The 19,024-nt window shown below is 62.2% G+C and overlaps 1 protein-coding gene across 2 annotated transcripts in view; it reads left to right on the forward strand.

Moving 5' to 3' along the window:
* Window positions 1-19,024, forward strand: part of ELFN1 (extracellular leucine rich repeat and fibronectin type III domain containing 1) — a 68,843-nt gene that overhangs the window by 32,620 nt on the left and 17,199 nt on the right. For both annotated transcript variants that reach the window (XR_011494036.1, XM_070484075.1), the window contains exon 2: window positions 6,356-6,517. The gene's annotated coding sequence lies outside the window, so the exon portion shown is untranslated. The remainder of the gene's footprint in view (window positions 1-6,355; window positions 6,518-19,024) is intronic.

Consider the following 19,024-nt stretch of genomic DNA (forward strand, 5'->3'; position numbering starts at 1 on the left):
ACTTGCCACAGATATTTTTCTCTGTCTGCGGCATATCTTTTAATTTTTGTTATTTTTATGTCCCTCTCCTTATTTTTATGTGGTCAAATCCGCCTCTCTCTTCTTTTACAATTCATCCTGTTCCTCCAGAGCTCGGAAAGCCAGTCTCCCTCTTGAGGACCGCTCAGTATTGAATTCTGTTTTCATCTCGCTTTTTTTTTTTTTTTTTTTTTTATGGCTTAATATTTCATATTTAACTGTTTACTCCATCTGGAATTGGTGGAGCTGTGGGGGGTGAAGCGAGGTGCTCGGTTTACCAGGGGACGGGGCCTCATTTGCACTCGCGACGCTCCCGGCTCTGGTTGCCCACGTCTGGGCCGGGTGGGCAGAGATTAAAAGGAGGGGGAGGTGGCGCTGTGTGCAGCCAGTGCCGCGAGGGGAGAGCCGCCATTGCCATCGGGACCGTCCTGTTCGCTGCCTCTGCCTGATTTTAAGTCAAAAGCAGAGAGCCGTTTGCCCGGCCCAGCCGTATCCTGGGTGATCTCGGGTGAGGCTCTTAATGTGTTTGGGACGCAGTCCCCTCACGGCGCCTGTCCTGGGAGGCGCTGCCCCTGGGAGCGCGTGCGTTGGGGCACACGTCCTGCAAAGGGCAGGGGCTCAGGCAGACCCACGCGAATCCCGGGCGTCTGTGTGACCTGGGGCAAACGGGCGTCCCTTCTCAAGCCTCGGTGTCTCCATCTGGAAACTGGGGACGATGGTGCCGCAGTTCCCAGCCCGTGGGGCTGTGGGGCAGATCGTATGGTGTTTGGAGGGTCCTACGGCGGGCGCCACATGGTTGTGGTTTTTGCTGTTAGGCCCATTGCTCAGGAGACGGGCGTCCCTCTGCGGGGAGGGCTCCTATATGGTCGCTGGTGGGCCCTGGCCCTGCTGTGATGGGGACGGGGGTGGGGAAGGGAGAGCAGTGGGATGGCGTGTGGGACCCCTCCCTCTCCCGCCTCTGATGGGGGTGATAGGGGTGGGGGGCACGCCCCTTCCACTCCTTGCTCCCCTCCCCGAGCTGTAGGGGATGGGCACGCAGAGCCTCTTGCTTTCTGACCCAGACGGGAGGACCGGCCGTGGCCTGGAGAACTCTGCAGTACACACACACGCCCCTCCTTACACGCTCGGTCGTACACACACAGAGAGCCACATGCACGTCTCACAGACAGACACACATACACAGACACAGACACGACTGGACCCACCGCGTACGGTGATGCGCACACAGGCTCAGGGCTCAGGAACACTCAAACACACGCTCAGCACGGACACGCAGAGACCGTGGACCCAACACACACACACACAGGCACACGCACATGTGCAGACTGCACGCATCCCACGGGCAGAGCTGTGTGCCGAGTCACTGCCGGGTTTCAGCGCTCCTGCGCCCGCCGTGTCGCGACCTCACCCTGCAGACCAGGCCCCTCCCACCCGTGTCCTCCTCACCTGTCCCTCGGCCACCTGCAGGCCTGTGGGTGGGCCGGCTTCCTGGGCTTTGCCACATTGGTCCCTGAGACGCTGCCAGCGGCCCCCCGTCCCTGCTCACCCCGGCATCCGCTGTGTGGAGACAGACACAGGAGCCATGGGACCCGAGCAGAGCCAGGCCTCCTGCGGGAGGAGGGGGCATGGGGACCACCGAGGCAGCAGGAGCCCATCCGGCCCCCTCCTCGTGGGTCAGCGCACACTCACGTGGGTCACCCAGGCCCAGGACGAGTGTGGGACCCGCCACACTGTGCCTGACCCCCCGTGGGCGAGGAGGCCCGACTGGAGCAGATGCAGAAGAAGAAGGAGGGGCTGCGGAGGGACGGAGGCCTGCCTGAGGTCGCCCAGGGGCAGAAGTGAGCTCAGAACCGCACGTGGGGCACCCCGGCCTCCAGGATGCCCCAGGGAGGCCCCACCCCCGGGAGCACCTGGGGAGGGGGTCGGCTTGGGATCCTGAGCGTGACCTGGGTGGGCCTGAGGCAGGTCAGCTTGGCAGCCCCTTCGGGCCAGTCCCATCCCCCTTGCCCCGTGATTCTCCTCTGAGTCGGAGGATACCCCCGCCCATTATGCCACCTCCTTGGGGTCAGTTCAAGGACCTGGCACTTGTCCCCCAGCCCCCAGTCGGTGCCTGACAAATGCTGCTGGCAGGAATGCAGGGGACTTGAGTCAGAGCATCCTGATTGCTGAGGGCCTACTGTGTGCCAGGCAGTAAGCTGTGCCCCTTGGCCCCAGAGAGGGCAGCCCTGCTTGTCCTATCAGGGTGGTTGGGAGGTGATGTTGGCGCTGGGCCGGGAATGATGAGAGGTGCCCCCTGTGGGTAGATCTGGGAGGATGCTTTCCCGGGCAGGGGACACCAGTGGGTACAAAGGTCCTGGGGTCGCCACATGCAGGGGCGGGGAGGGATGTGTTGGAGGAACAGAAAGACCTCAGAGTGGTGGAAGGAGCCATGTGAAGGAGCCCAGCATGAGGTTGGCAGGTCTTTGGAGGGGAACACCTGCAGAGCCTCAGGGTGGCCAGCAGTGCCCCCACTTCACAGATGGGGGGCCTGGCTCCTTACAGGCAAGGCCAGGGCCAGGTAGTAAGACAGGTCGCCCAGACAGAGGGCAGGAGTCTTCCGGCTCCTGGGGGTCCCCCTTGGCCCCTGGGCTCGGTTGGGGGTGGGAGGGAGACTCAGGGGCCCCCACACCAGCGGGCGGGCGGCGCAGCTGTGGGAGGCCGGGCTGCTGGCATCAGCAGGAGCCACTCCCTCCTCCCGCCTCGTGGAACAATCATTGCACAAAATATGCAAATGGTATAATTACTGTGATTTGTTTTGCTGATATAAGTGTTTGAAATGCAGATGTCAAGTTTGGGCGCTTTCTCTGCCCACCGGCTGCCAGTCGAGGAGTTGTCCCCGCAGCCGAGGAGTCGTCCCCGTCGTTCCCGTCATTCCCGGGCACCCCTCCCGCCTCCCCCAAAACCTGCTGCCTCCTCTGTGGGGGGGGGCGGGGGGCCCGATTGTGCATGCCATGCGCCTCAGAAGGGAGGCCTCACGTCCCCCCCGCCCCCAGCCCCTGCTGTGTGATCTGGACCAGTTACTCATCCTCCTGGAGCCTCGGTTTACCCATCTGTGTAGTGGGATCCACCAGCCTCTGCCGCTGTGGTGTGTCCGAGGCCCCAGCGCTCTCTGGCCCCGTGACAGTTCAGGGATGGGCTTGGGCCTCAGTTTCCACCTGCAGAATTCCCGCACAGGTGTGTTTCCATCTGTGAAATGGGGAGTTAAGAGTCGCTGGATTGCCTTTGGGGGCCCCGGTGCACCCCCAAACATCACAGACCAGCTGCGTGTGTGCATTTTTCCACCCTGGGCCCTCACCTTTGAGCCCACCAGCCCATGGGGGCGTCTCTGAGGCTTTTGGGGCTCCCAGCCTGTGGGTTCAGACGAGCCTGGGCTGTGATCCAGTGGATGGTGGTCACCATCCTCCCCATTCTACAGAGAGGAAACTGAGGCACGGCATTCCACGGCCGGTCGAGGTCACACCAGTGAACGTGTTGCCCGAATGCCAGTTCCTACCTGGACCTCCCCGCCTCCCCGCTCCGAGGGCAGAGCAGGATGGCTGCCTCCTCTCCCGCCGGCTCCTGCCAGTCCCACCTCAAGCTGCTCTGGCTGAACCTCTGCAAATCCGCAGGCACCGTGCAGCCCCCACGCCGGGCCTTGTTCAGATCACCAGCTTTGCCGGAGTCCCGCCCACCACAGACCCGCGAATCCGTCATCCACATGGCAGCTCAGACCTGTGGATGCCCAGTAACCATGCAGGTGCCGTCCTAAGGCCGTGTGATCACCTTGAGTCCTGGAAGGAGGCCGGCCCCGGGGAGGCCTCCCCAGGCCGTGCAGGTGGCGGGAGCTGGTGGCCACACCAGGGGCGCACTTGAGTGCTGCTCCAGGCTGGGCTGCCTGGGGACTGAAAAGGTGTCATCTCAAGGCAGGTGGGTCCGAATGGGCCCCAGGCTACACAAGGGCCTGGCAGCCCCCTCTGTGGTCACCCCTCAGGGGCCGTGCACTCACTGGTGTCTGCAGGCCAGAACACCAGGGTCTGGGTAAGGCTCGGGTCAGGCCTGAGCAGGCGTGCGGGATGCCCGTGCCTGGGTGTGTCTGAGTGTGGAGGATGGTGAGTGTGTGTGCGTGTGGCTGTGCTCATGTGTAAGTGTGCACAGGTGCATGCATGTGCCTGTGTCCACATGTGTGCACTCACATGTGGCCTGAAGTGATGCTCATGGAGAGTGAAAAGCTCGGGCAGGCGCCCGGCACACAGGTGTGGGAGCACAGAACCCACCTGCACACAGGGAGGGACGCAGAGCCCCCGGGAGTGGCCTGGCTTCTGCTCACACGCGTGGTGGCATGGGGCTTGCGATGCTGCCTTTGGACAGCTTTGCTAGGAAGTCTGAGAGGAGCTAGAAAGCCGTGCCCTGGCCCTGCCCACTGCTGGCCGCACTGCAGGCATGCCTCACGGCTCCCGAGCTCTCTCACCTCATCTGCAATGGGGATTCTTTGCAAAGCGGGGCTGGGTATACAGTGGGTGCTCAAGAAGCACGCATTCCTGATTGTCCTCTGGGCATACAGTGGGCGCTCAATAAGCACACATTCCTGCTTGTCCTCTGGGCATACAGTGGGCACTCAATAAGCACACATTCCTGCTTGTCCTCTGGGCACACAGTGGGCGCTCAATAAGCACGCATTCCTGCTTCTCCTCTGGGTCTACAGTGGGCGCTCAATAACTATGCATTCCTGCTCCTCTGGGGCTTGGCTGGGCGAGGCGTCTGTCCTTGGAGAGCTGGGAGCCGGGCAGCTGGGGAGCCCGTGCTGGGTTGTCAGGTCTCCAGGCCCCAGGGAGGAGAGTGGGCATTGGCGGCCAGACCTACCAGGGCCTGGAGGTGGGAAGGGGTGTCCCGTCCTGGTCCCTGGGCTGTGGCCTGACCTGGCAGCCTCCTCCAGGGCCAGGCTTGGGGAACTTCTGGGCGCCCACATTCTCTCTCTTTTTCTTCCAATTACCTTTTCCAAGGCAGGTTTGGCCTTATTAGCATATTCAAATGCCACCATTATTATTCCAATTAGCTGTTGAGTAATTAACTCTAATTGACGAGCCCTCCCCCCACTTCCCCACATATTTTTTGGTTATTTACATCCGCTTCTAACCAGCAATTTTAGGTAATTCCGTGCCGCGCTCTCGTCTGTGTGCGCACGCATGCACTTCCTCGCACGACAGCTTCCTTCTCGCCTTTCAATTCCCTCTCCCGGCCCAGAGCCCCGGGGGGGACGGCGAGAGCTGGGGGGCCCCCTCCCCTGAGGGTCGCTGCCCGGCCTCCAGGGGCTCAGGGTGCAGCAGAATCCCCCATTGCCCCTCTATCACCACCAGCCTTGCTCCCAGAATCCCCTTTGTCCCGAAGATGCCGCCTATCTGGGGCCCCCCGGCCCCCACCCGATGCCGCCACCGTGGAGTTGGTGGAACCCGTGCCTTCAGCCTCGAATGCAGAGCGCCGTGGCATCGTAGCTCCGGGCTTTGTCCAGACCTGCCTCCATACTGCCTCTCGGCTGTGTGTCCCGGGAAGGAGGACTCTCCCTGTCTCAGCCTCAGTTTCCCTGTCTGCGAAACAGGGCCCAACCGAACCGAGAGTTGAGGGGGAGAGTCCACAGCTCACACATGACGCTCTGTGTGTCGGGCTGGATGCCGTGACGAAGGAGTGAATGAACGGCCCAACCTTGCGGGAGGTCAGGAGACGCGGGGTTGTAAACTGACTTGCTGAGTCATACGCTCCTTGTAACAACCTCGGCCCGGGCCTCGGGCTTCTGTGTCCTGACTTGGTTCCCTCCTGAGTGGTTGGCCGGCCTGGTGCGGAATGCAGCAGCCCCTGCCCCCTGGCAGAGGTGCCCCTGGGATGGAGGAGGAGGGGGCCATAGGGAGAGGGCCGTCTGGGAGGGAGTCTTTGCTTAGCCGGCCTGCCTCAGTTGCTTGCCTCCATCACTGAGGTCAAGGGAGTCAGAGGGGATATGGATGCACTGGGCCTTGGGTGCACGTGCTGGTCCCAGAACCTCCCGGGCCCCTGCAGAGTGGAGCCGCAGGGACCCCAGGCCCGGCCCGTCTGGCCTCAGCAGCTCTGTAATATCTTCCCTCTGCGTCAGCTCCTTTCCCTGCCTGTGCCTCCTTGTGTCGGCCATCCCGGCCTCTCCGTTTGTATACGGGGGTCCAGCCTTTATGCCCTCGGTGCACGCAGCACCCGGATCCCCGTGGCTTGGGCCGACGGAATCTTCCGGAAGCTGAGATGGCGGCAGGCTGCACAGCCCCGCCCTTCCTCACCTCCTCCCGTCTCTGTCTCCACGCAGGGGGAGCTGCCCTGGTGACCATTTGTCCTGCGCTCCGTTTGGACCCATGCTCTTCCTCTGTGTCCTGCGATGAGGAGAAGATGTCCGTGACGCCCACGGGGAGGGACCCACCAGCCCGTCCCTCTCAGCCGTGTCAGGTCGCCGGGGGGCCCTGACCCAAAGGTAGGGGATGTGCTTGCTTGTTGGATTCTCTCAGAAGTTGGGGGGGGCAGGACCAGTTCACACCCACCTGCGAGACAGGTGTGCTGGGGTCACAGGACAGGATTCGAAGGAGACGGGGTCATATCCGGCTACACTGCAGACACAGCTGTCCCCTGGGGGTCGACTCCTGCAGGGGTGCTGTCCTTGTGATGCACAGAACGGGCAGAGGACGAAGGGGCCGCCTCGGGATGTGACAGGAGGAGCTTGTGGCGTTGGGGGCTCAGGGCTGGCCCAGCATCCTCCCTGCTGAGTCACGGTGGCCTCGTGGGTTAAAAGAGATCTCGTCTTCCACCCGTTTACGGGAATAGACACAATACCATGTGTTTGAGTGTAAAACCACCATATGTGCAGCCTGACATATGTTAATATTGACTCACGTGGTCTATTCGAAAAACAGGTTCTTATATGGAGAGAGTTATCCACAGTCCCGAACTGACTGAGGCTGCCATCCCGATGGCAGGCCACACGTCCCGGTGACCCGGCTGCTGCGGGTTCCGCCTCCAGCTGGGAGGTAGCTGGACACGTTCTTTTCTGTTAGCTCTTCCGGAAATCGTGGATATGCCCTCTTTTGTCCGCTGTGGCCGGGATTTTTCCAGGCCGTAGGCACGTCACGAGGTTCTGGGACTCCGACCCGGCCGGTTTTGCACGTGGCTGGAACGGGGCGCTGTTCCCCGGGAGTCTCCTTGTGGGGTAGAGCGGGGTTGTAACGTCTCCCTTGACTGTCAGGAGGTGCCAGTGTAAGTGGCGGGGTCCATGGAAGAGTCTGGATTCTGGGCCTCGGTTTGCACAGGGGGTTGCTGAGCGGCTGTGTTCAGGCGTTGAAGGGCTGTGTAGACTAGTTTGTGTACAGGGAGCGTGGTAATGCTGCCGGTTCTAACGGGCTGTGAGAGGGAAGCGTTTGGGAAAAGGCTCTCTCCTCCATCACTGGGTGGTGGTGGGGGAACAGAGATCTTTCTGGAAGCCCCAGAGGCACGCCCTTTGGAGGTGGTCAGAGGGCTCCCCCAGAGCCCGGGGGGCAGGGCGCGGGCTGGGAGGTGGGTCGGAGAGCTGAGCAGGCACCAGGTCATGGGGCGGGTAAGCCGCCTGGTCACTGCTCCCTCCCTTGTGCGTCAGACGTCCACCGAGTGCCTGCCCTTTGCCAGATCCTGGGTGCAGTGGTGCCAGAGACCCCGTCCCTCGAGGGGCTCCGAGTCCAGAAAGACGGAGGGTGTGAGGACGCATCGGTGCTTCCATGCCACGGCCTCCCTCCCTTCAGCTCCCATCATCAAGGATGTCTGGGGGAATTCCCCGTGACAATGACCAGCACCTGGCCCTCTCTGGGCCTCAGTTTCCCTATCTGAAACATGAGGGTGCCCCCGAGGACTTTCTCGATGGGTATCCCCTGAGCAGAGGGGGACAGACCCCACTCTGCTGAATTTTGGGTGTAGAGCGCCGGGCAGGGCATTTACCACCTGACCTCCCTTTTTTTTTTTTTTTCTGTAAAATGGACATCAGAGCCTCTCCCATAGGTGAGCATTCAGTGGGATGTGTGAATTGCCTGGCGTACAGTAGGCGCTCAAGAAGCAGTGGTGGGTGTCACCCCCTCCTAAGCGTGAAGCAGGTGCCTGGCAGTGACTGGTACATCACATTGGATAAACGTCATGTCTTTTCTTCCTTCCCAGCCCATGTCAGCCTCCTGCTCCCCTGAGTTGGTCCGGGGTGGCCGCAGCCAGGCGGGACCCCCTCGGCCCCCCAGCCCTCACGAGGCCGGGACATCTCCGTCTTCTGTCTCACTCACCCCGGCCACGTGTTCCGCTCCGTCAGCCTCCTGAGCCTGGCAGGTGGCAGACACTGAATGAACGTTTGTTGAATGAATGGATGGGATGTTTCCCAGCCCGGCCCACCTTCGAAGGCAGGTGGCAAAACAGATGGCCCGTGGCTCCTGCGGGGCCTGGCGGAGCAGCGCGTGCGTCTCGCTGGGTCTTCTTCGGGAAGCTGGGGGTTGGGCGTCTGGTTTCCAAGGTCCCTTCTGGATAGAACGTCTCGTCATTCAGCGAGTCGAATTTCCCAATTCTGTTCCTGCCTCCCCCCGACTCCTCCGTTTCCGGGTCCTGAGGCCTTGTGCCTGGAAGTTGCCTTTACGGAGGCAATGACTCAGTGTCCCGAAGGAGCCTTCTGTGCGTTCCGATGACCTCAGGTGACCTGCTGGACACGGCCCAACCCCAGGCCGGCGTGGGTTCAGCACCGTGGACAGAGCCACAGAGGCCAACCCGGGGCTGTGGGCGCCGTGGGAGGCCTGTTGTCGGGAGGGGGGTCCGGGAGTGGGCGGAACTAGTGCCCGGGCCCCTCTGTAAGACCCCTGCCCTCCCCACGCCTCAGTTTCCTTCTCAGAGAAGTCGGGGTTGTGCTTTCCCCAGCAGAGGTCCCCGTGACTTGCCCCAGACCACCCCACCCCTCGGCCAGCACGCCCTCGCCCCCGCCTCTCCGAGGAGCTGGGTTATTTATCTGCCGGATGGTGACAGGCGGCCACGGCTGGAGCTGGAGCTGCCGAGCAAACAGCCCGGGCTAATTAGCAAAAGGTCACGGCAGCTCCTGGAGCCCCTGCGTTTGAAGTCGGCCTCACACAGGCGGGTGGGCGCGAAGGCACCCTGACTTTGAGTTAGCGGGCCTGTTTACCGGGACGGCTTCAAACTCCTGCCCACCGCTCACCGCCTGATTGCCAGCCCACGAGTCTGAGGCTTCACTTTCCGGAGATTTCCGGCGCCAGGGGTCCAGCCGCTCGCCCACCCCCTGCCCCAGGCCCAACAAGGATGGAGACGCAGCCCCCGGTGTGCATGGGAGAGCCAGCCTTCACCGCCACCGGCCTCTCTTCTCATGCCCGGGGGCAGGCCGGCCCGAGCCCCAGAAGAGCGGGCCGGGCAGTAGCCGCCCACGTGCCCCCACATTTCTCTGCCTGTTTTTACTGTTTTTCTCTAAGTAAATTTACTTAAAAAAAAAAAAAAGACTTAAATACATTTATTTAAAAGGGAAGTTTTATAGCACCGCTACAAATGGAAAACAAGCCTCCTTTGCCATAAATAGAATTCATAATCATAAAAATAAATTCGGTGGAAACAAAACAACGTTATTAAATTCTAGTTGGACGCTGTAGCCCAAGGGAGCCTCGGAGCCCAGGCCTGCTATCGCTTGATTAAAAAGGAGAACAGCGAGTGTACCGAGGGGTTCAAGACCTCCCGGCCCCCATCGGAGACTTTCTTTTTGATGTAATCAGGAGCACTGAAATGAATTAAATTGAGAGTAACTTTCTAATAAAATTATTCAGCATTATTTTATGCTGCGTCAGTTAGGGATTAAATCTGGCTGCGTAAGACAGAAACCTGACCATGATGTGGTTGAATTCACGGCTCACTTGGGGATTCATTTTTCCCTTGTAAAGACAGGGGCCGTGGGGGTGGTGCACAGTCCAGGGAGGTTGTCAGCGATTCAGATTCCATTACCTTCCTCCCGTACTATTCTTAGCATTTGTCCTCACGGCCTCAAGATGGCTGCTGCACCTCCAGCCATTGTCCCTGCATCTCAGGAAGGTAAAGCGAGGGGTAGAAGGGAAAGGAGTTTAAGTCTGTTCCTTGTTGTCAGGAAGATGACAGTGAGCTCCTGAGCCTGTTCTCATGCCCACTGTGGTCCACGTCTGCCTCGTGATTGGTTCTCACTAAGTAGTTTATCTCTTTGTCACCTGTTTACTAATTTCCACCCAGTAGAACCCCGCCCTCATGGTGGTCATGAGGTCACGTGCTGGTTTTTGTGAGATGAGTCACGGCCTGATCCCAGGAGGTCCCCAGGGGCCTCCTTCCCTTAGCCTGGGTCCTCCCCCCTGCTCCCTCCACCCCACACCTGGCTCCTGCTGTCCACAGTGGCCGGCTCAAGGGTGGCCCCTGTGTCGCTCCCCGTAGATCCAGGCTGCCCTCGTGCCCCTCGGTGTGTCCAGGCTCAAGTACCCGGTCAGCCTGTATGGAGCTGCCCACCTCCGGGTGCCTGGATGGGGGGCAGCCCCTGCCTCCCCCAACGCCCCAAGGCCCCGTCATCCCCCTTTGGCCTCCCCCACAGCCCGTCCTGGGCTTCTCTGTCCCTCCAGCCGGTGGGTGGGCCAGGCTGCCGGGGCCACGGTCCTGCTCCTGAATCTTCATCTGTCTTTTCATTTCCTCGTGGGCTGTGCGTCCCGTGGGCCAGGACTCAGTGGGAGGAGGAGCAGGGCCTTGGGGTCCCTCCACGTCTGTCCCCTCTCCGGCTGGGCAGGCCCTGGGGACCTCTCCTCCCTCAGGCCGGGGCTCCTGGGTCCAGCCTCCTGCCCCACTGCGCCCACCCCTGCCACCAGCTTTACCTTTCAGCCTATGCTCCTTCTCGCCTCCTCCCCTCGTAGATTTTCCTCCTGCCTCTGACCCCTGGCCTCTGACCCCCCCCTTAGCACCAGGGCAGGGGGCCCACTACAGGCCCCATGTTTACATATGGTTCTGTCGCTGACCAGCTGTGCAGTCAGGGGCACGTCGCTTAACCTCTCCGTGTCCTTTGTACGATGGGGGTGACGGCAGCTGCTTGTGGGGTCTTTGATTAAATGAATGAGAGGGATCGAGAGGGTACCCACCCCGCCCCGTGCCTTCTCCCCTCCTCCCTGCCCTCTCCCAGCTCCTGCTTCGTGGCTGTCCACGTCCTGCATTAGCAGCTCTGTGCGTACGTGTCCACACGGCCCCTCGGGGCCCCGTGCGTGGTGTCGCCCTGCCCACCTCTCCCCCCTGCACGCTCAGCCCCACTGACTCATGGCCAAGGCTGCAGCCTCGCTCCCCAGCCCCACCCGGTGACCGTGAATCCAGCAGCTGACGTGGGTCGGGGGGGGGGCGTGCGGGGCAGCGGGGCCTGGGCCGGGGCCGGTGGACGTGGACGGGGGCCCGGGCAGCGAGGGCAGGAGGGGGCGGGAGCCAGAAGGGAGCCCGGCAGACAGAGCCGCTGTTTTCTTGGTGATGATTTGATGCGGAGGGACGTGGCCGGAGCCCCCCGGAGACCTCTGCCAGGGTGGGCGGGAGGAGGGAGCACGCTTTGACAGAGCACCCACTGTGTGCGGGCCTTTCCGGGCCTGAGCCGCCCAATGTGGTGACCTTGAGTGACCGCACGCCTGCCCCCAGGACGTGGAGGAGCAGGGAGGTTGAGCTGCTCGCCCGGAGTCCGGTCTCGCAGCCTCGCGCTCTCTGCCTGGAGGTCGAGGGTCCTGGGAGCTGCCTGGGCTGCCGGGCCGACCCTGGCCCTGGACACGCGCACGTCCCCAGCCTGGCCCTGAAGTGCCCTGTGCACACACGCAGGCTCGCCGGCTGACACTCGGGGACTCCCCAGGAGATGCGGGGTGGGGCAGGGTGGGGCAGGGCGGGGCGCTCTGTCTCTGAGCACAGCTGCAGTCCTACTGTGTGCTCCCGGCAGAGGGGAACACAAGGGAGCTGTCTCCACCGCTGGAGCCCAGCCTGGCTGGGAATATGGCTCACGTGGGCCCCGAGCCTCCCTGGGGGGCACTGTGAGTGCATGAGAGGGGGAGCAGACAGGCCAGAGGGGGCTTCCCAGAGGGCAGGGTGGGCAGGGCTTGGAGGGCCAAAGAGGAGGACATGTCAGGTGAGAAATGGCAGGAGCAGTGGCGTCTCCACAGCACACGGCGTGCGCACAGCATAGGGAGCAGTGGGGGCTGGGTCCCTGGTGGGAGGGTGGAAAGGGGTAAGATGGGCATGGCAGGGACCAGCCTGCTGGTGATGGGGGGCATTCCCGCCTCTCCTCCACTCCCCGTCCCCTGGAGCATCTCCAGATCTTGCTGAGCTCCCTCCCTAGTCATGTAGGGGTGGAAAGTCCCTCATCCGTATTGGTTATGGCAAGCTGTTGAAACACAGTCCTCCAAAAATATGGTAATTTAAAGAAGATAGAAGCTTATTTCCTGTTCGCAAAACAGCACAGGAGTCGGTGGCCCTGGGGTGGTTAGGGCAGCTCTGTCACCATCACCCGTGGCTTCTGTGTCTGGGACCAAAGTGGCTGCTCCAGCTCCCGCGAGCACATCTGCATCCCAACCCGGCAAGAAACACGCCTGCCCATTTCTCTGGAGGGAGCGATTCAGCAGTGGGGCACTTCATCTCGGCTCACATCCCATCGGCTAGAGCGTGGTCGTAGGCCATGCCTTGCTGCAAAAAGAGTCTGGGAACGGTAGTCTTTATGGGGTCCCCCGGAGAGAGGGCGACTGTGCCAGGCTGTGTCCCACCAGCTCACGTGGAGGGTCAGAGGAGGTGGCGTTAATTGTCACCCCAAACACGGGGCCGCCAGGGTGTGCAGTCGTCACCTGGATGACCTGGAGGTCGTCCTGTCCGCCTCCGGGTTGGGGACGCCGAGGGTCCAGACCTCATCAGAGTTAAGGGCACAGCCGCCCCGTGACAGCGGGGTCTCGGCCGTGCCCTCATTTTGCTTCCTGAGAATCGCAGCCCCTCCCGGCCTGGGTCTCAGCGCGCTGAGGGCGGGATGTCCCCGCAGTCGGGGGTTGGCGTGTCCCCGTGTCTGCCAAACTAGCGTGGCTCCGGCTGCGCTGACTCATCACGTCCCCGCCCCGTGTTCTCCAGGCCTGCGTCTCTGCTGTCTGGAACCAGCCCACCGGTGGCTCCATCAACGCTCCCTCCTTTCTCTCCGTGTCATCCGATAAAGCACTGTGTTGCGTTGATCTGACCTCCCGGGTACCTTCTTTCTCTCTTTCTTTTGAATCTTTTTTTTTTTTTTCCTTGAGGAAGATTAGCCCTGAGCTAACATCTGCCGCCAATCCTCCTCTTTTTTGCTGAGGAAGACTGGCCCTGAGCTAACATCCGTGCCCATCTTCCTGTACTCTATATGTAGGACGCCTGCCACAGCATGGCTTGATGAGCGGTGCCATGTCCGCCCCCGGGATCCGAACCTGCGAACCCCGGGCCGCCAAAGTGGAGTGTGTGCACTTAACCACTGCACCACCGGGCCGGCCCCTCTTTTGAATCTTTTATCGGATTGTGACACACAGACAGCATAAGACACACGTACCATCAAGTGTCTTTGTTCACACCCGTGTCCCCAGCGCCCAGATCAAGAAACAGAGTCACCCGCCCCCGGAGGGCCCTCCTCACGTCTCCCCTTCCAGCCGCTGCCCCCAGGGGAGCCGCCCCCAGGCTTCCGACCACACTGTTGTGTCCTTTTGGGACGTCGTGTAAATGGCTCGCTGGGCACTGTGTGCGTGACGTTTGTCCACGTCGTCCGTCCTTAGGTTTGCTCATCCTGGCCGCCGTGGTGCAGAATTCCGTCGTGCTATCTTGTTGGTGGGCGTTGGGGTGATGTCCGGTTTGGGGCTGTTACGGGTTGTGCCGCTGTGACCGTTCCAGGCGCTCCGTGCACATTCGGGCGCGTTTCCGTCGGGTGTGGTCCGCTCCGCCCACACCTTCCGCTTGCCTTGCTCTCCGCCGTCTGGTCTAGAGCACCGTCCTCTCCCTCAGCGGCTGCCCTGCTGTTGTCCCACAACAGTCCATTCTCCGTCAACAGCCAGGGGGATCCCACCCTCTCTGCGGAACCTTCTGTGGCTCCCCAGTGCCCTCGAGATGAGATCCGATGGACGGCCTCAGCAGGGCCCCCGGGTAAGACCAGCGCTCAGACCCAGCAGGTCTGCCGCTCCCGCTCCTTCCGCCCCCGCGCAGTCTCCAGGCCGCTCTCCTGGCCGCCTCGGTCCCCACGACGCCCCGTCCCGCTCTCTCTCCCCTCGTCTCGCCGGCCGCCTTGAGTTCTCTCTCTGTTTTAGTCTCTGCAGAAATGGGACCTCTCTGGGGACGTTCAGACTAGACTCCCGAGTCCCCGGCTACGGACCCCGAGTGCGTGAGGAAGTCGCCCTTCCTGGAGCGAATGGCAGATCTGCGTGCGGGGTCTTCTTAAAACCCAAAGACGCGACAGGGCCTGGGGGGGCTCGTCTCGAGAGTTGGGGTGACAAGCACGTGACCAGGCAGGGAGCAGACCCCTGGGGAGGCAGGCGGCTCCTGCCCCCTTGCCCTTTGCCCCCGGCCGCCCCACGCACCCGCCCTGGGCCCCTTGGGCAGCCCCGCTGACAGGATCCGGCACAATGTCCCTCGTGAGCCCCGGGCTGCCTGGAGCTGTCCCCGCGTCCTTGCACCCAGGCCCACCCGGCACGGAGCAGGGCCGGCTCCCCTCACCTCTGTCGGGAAGGGGAAGTTGGGACCCCCCCGGCTGGGGCGGGGGGCAAAGTCTTCAACCTGGGCCACCGGCTTCCCCAGAGGCCGTCCAGCTCACCTCGGGTCCCCCGGCCCGTGCCTGCTCCGGAAGGGGGCAGCCGGCCCGTACCCCAGCCAGCTGAGCGCCCCCGCCGGGCGCAGCGAGAGCACCGGAGGCCGCGTCCCGGGGACCACGTGCTCGGGTTTGTGGCTCGAGGGGACGGGAAGCCGCCTTCCCTGCCCGGTGGGGCGGGTGGCAGACCAGGTGGCCCTCTGCCCCGGCCTTGGGTGGTGGGAATGTGGCCGGGGAGACCAGCTCCCTGTCCTGGGGCTGGATCCCCTCCTGCCTGGGCCTCACTCCCGTCTTTGTCCTTGTCCCCCCACCATGGAATCTGCTATTATTACTTTTATCATATAGCGTAGGACGTGATTTCGTTATTATCGAGTCGCAACCCCTCCATGTCCGCTCAGGTGGTCCCGAGGGCGGCCCCACAGTCGTGCTTCCCTGGGGCCGAGGCCCAGCCAAGCCCTCACCGACGTGCTCCCTGCTCGCACAGTGCCTCAGTTTCCCCGTCCATGAGACCCACCCTATGATCATCTACTTGGCTGCCTTGCTGCGCGTTTAATAGTGTTTAAATAAATGCACGTTGGCACTTGTAGAATTGAGCATTTTGCAACCGTTCTCTGCGTTGTTACAACTAGTTTTCTCAGCTCCGCGGGGCTGGAGAGAGTTCAGGAGAACTTGCTGTGTGACCTGGGGAAAATTACTTTCCCTCTCTGGGCCCAGGAGAGCAAGCCCTTGGAGAGCAGAGGCCAAAGTTGAGAGGTCCTCTTGTGATTCCTCAGCCACGCTGGTGCCACAGGAACCTACGGGCTGGTCACCCCTGCTTGTCCCTGCCTCACCCCGGCGTGGTGCCGGGCACATAGTAGGTGCTTTGAAACTGGCTGTTGACCGGATAGAGAGAGGCTGGAGCGTCAGAGTCGTCGGCCTGTGTGTGACGTGAGGGTCCAGCCTCTCTCGGGGACGATTTGCAGACCCGCGGAGCCCACCAGGTTCAACCCGTCACGTGATCCCCTGGGTGCCCGGTGGGAGCCGGGTCTGGCTGGGGGCGCTCAGGGTGCAAGGGCGCTCCGGTGGCGAGGGGAGCGGGCACCTTAAACACGCCCGGCGCCCGGGCCCTCCCCTCGGCTCTTCAGTCAGGACTAGAATTGGCTCCTGGTGGGGGGGGGGGGGGCGGGTGTCTGTGTTTTTTAAAAGCTCAGAAGTTATTCTGAGCCTTTTCCCGGTTTAGGAACCACAGCTTTGCTCTGCCTCCTCCGGTGGGTGCCCTCTCGGACGTCCTGCCTCTCCTTGCACACCTCCGGCGACGGGGAGCTCAGTCTTAACACGGCAGCCCATGCCTTTTGAAAACGTCTTAAAACTTATTATGAAATATTTAGGACGTCTCCGAGGTTTAAGAAATCTCTAATAAATATTTCACTAATGATGAAATATTTAATACAGCCGAAGGGATGAGGAATAATGTCATGAATACCTGAATGCTCTCCGCTCCGGCTTAAAACTGATCCTCATGCACCTCCCGCGAAACACGTCACACGGGGGCGCAGCCGTCGCCGCCGTCCGCCGCCAGGGCCGCCTCCCCTCGCGCCCCCTCCCTCCTGGGTCAGCCGTTGGCTGCATTTTATGATGATGATTTTCACTCTCTTTGTACGGACCCCGGGCGATACGCTGCCGAGCGTGTTTTCAAGCTGTAGATCCGGGTGGATACGGCGGGTCCCTCTGGGCGGCCGGCGCTGTCATCTCCGTGGCGCCTTTGTGAGTGGCGTCGTGTCCAGCACGTGGCTGGAGGCTCACTCTTTTTCTCTGCTGTATAGTGCTCCACACCGCCCCCCGCCCACCCCACGCTGCTTTCATCCATCCTCTCGGTGGACGGCTCGGGTCCCGTCACGCCCGTCCTGGGACGGCTGTCGCGGCCCCTCCGGGGACTCACCCGGCCCTGGAATTTGGGCTCACGGGCTGCGTGTGTCTTGACTGTTACGTGATGTTGTTTTCCAGCAGGGCTGTCTGTTTACAGTCTCGTCAGGGGGCTCTGAGAACCCCCCGGGAGGATGAAAGGGGTCACACGCAGTGTCCAGCCCTGGGCCCGGCCCCCCGCCCGCCGTGCGCCCGCTCCGCAGGCGCCAGTGTACCCGAGGCCGCTTCCCTCAGCCAGGCACTCCCGTCTCCTCTTGCCTGTCCTCAGACAAACTGGCTTGGCGTCCGCTCTCCATCGGGGCCACTCCTCACCTTCGAACGTGCCCACGTCCACCCGTTGGCCACATGACATGTGGTTTTGCCCGCGGGGCTCTGGGACCACCATGCCTGGGTTTGAATCCTGCCTCACCGCTAAGTTGGTGTGGGAACTCAGGCAACTTGATTAACATCTCTGTGCCTCTTCTGTAAAATGAGTAATAATAGCTCTGACTTCACAGGATTGGTGTAAGTATATGATACGTTAATAGATATAAAGCTCTTAGGAGAGTGTCTGGCACATAGTAGGTGCTATGTGAGTGTGACCTTTTTTATCTCCCTTGAGGTCTGGAACCAAACCCTCTGGACGTGAGCTGAACCATGCTGGACAGAGCCAGATCACCTCCTCTATTCTACCTGATATATCTCTGTTAAATCAGCCTGAGCTGCCTTCTCAAGTGCCACATTTACCTCTTGAACCTGCTCTTGCCTGTTTCTTTTCCCTTTGGGTGACGTGGAGCCGCACTTCCCCGCTGACCCCTTCCTGGTGTGGTTTTTATTCTAATTCATTGAACGGCTGTGACCCATTATTCTGGCTGGAGGGAATGCTTGGATCCTGGCCCTGACGTCCGGCGTTGGTCCCCTTCCTGCAGGCTCTCAGAGTTTGTCCAAGCTGCTGCTCACACTGAGAACCGAGTGTGGACGGAGCCCACAGACCCCCCAGACCCCACATGGGTGCCTCTGGCCCTTTGAGCAACGTGCTCTGTCTCCTTCCCCACCCGCCATCACTCTCCTGCCCGGTGCTGCCTGGTCTTGCACATGCGTGACAGCTGCCCCGGCCTCTGCTGGAGGCTCCGTCCCCACGAGCCACGCCCTCCTCCAGGAGCCCTCCAGGATTGGGGAGTAGGGGGCAGGCGCCCCTGGCACCCCAACACCCGGCCGGCAGCAGAGGGGCCGGGCACTGCGTCGAGGGCGAGAATGAACCCCGGGGAACAGGCTGGTGACCCCGCAGCCGGCCTGGGGTCCCCCGGCCCTGAAGACAGGGGACGGGAGCCAGGAGGGGAGCAGCTCCCCCTGCGTGCAGTAGGCGCGGCCGGCGAGCTGAGCCGGGTGCCGTCTCAGACGACAGACGGACGGACGGACAGACGGACAGACCCGGGAGCCGGTGGGTGGGCGGCGGCGTGGGGGCGCTGGTGCGAGCCACAGCACGAGGCCCCTCCCCGCGCCGCTTACCGGGGCGGCGACGAGAGGCAGTCTTCAAAGAGCGTGCGTCCTCGCACCCCAGTTGGGTGACTTCCAGCGTTGTCACTTACACCCAAATTGAATGTCCTCCAGCCGCGCCGGCTGTCGCACGCCGGCCCGCGGTGAGGCGATAATTAGACACGCGTGTGTGCGACACGTGTGCACGTGTGTGTGTCCCGCCATACCGGCTGGGGAGGGGCAGGCGGCGGACCCGTGGCTGAGGGGTCAGGGTCATAGTCATATATACACCCAGTCACACACGCGCTTCCCCCCAGCGGGTCCCAGCCCTGTGACACCCCCCGACCCCTGACCCCGGGATGTTGTCCAGCCTGCGGCCCTGGGGTGGGGCTCCGAGGGCACCAGGGTTCTCAGGTGCCCAGCCCCTGCCCGTGTCGCTTCCCCCCAGGCCCCTGGAAGCCGGCAGGAGCAGCCCCGTTTATAGCAGCGGCGTGTGCATCGCGTGGGGCTCTGGCACAGCCAGCGTGGCTCCAGGCCCCCTCGCAAGCGGGGCCCCGCACAGCGGTCTCCGGCACCCCAATCTCAGGGATGGGGGCGGGGGCTGCTGCAGAGGGGGCCCCAGCAGCCAAGGGAATCCTGCAGCCCCGGGAGGGCCCCCAGCACCCCCTCCTCTGCACCTGAATGCCATCCGGGGGTGGACGGGGGTGACATCGAGGGGGACAGAGTGTCCCACACCACGAAGGGGGCAGGCCTGTGGCAGGCTCAGGTGGGGCGTGAGCCGGCCACACCTGTGAGCAGTGATGGGCCCTGGGG

Source organism: Equus asinus, chromosome 14 (genome assembly GCF_041296235.1).
Source record: "Equus asinus isolate D_3611 breed Donkey chromosome 14, EquAss-T2T_v2, whole genome shotgun sequence".
NCBI lineage: Eukaryota > Metazoa > Chordata > Mammalia > Perissodactyla > Equidae > Equus > Equus asinus.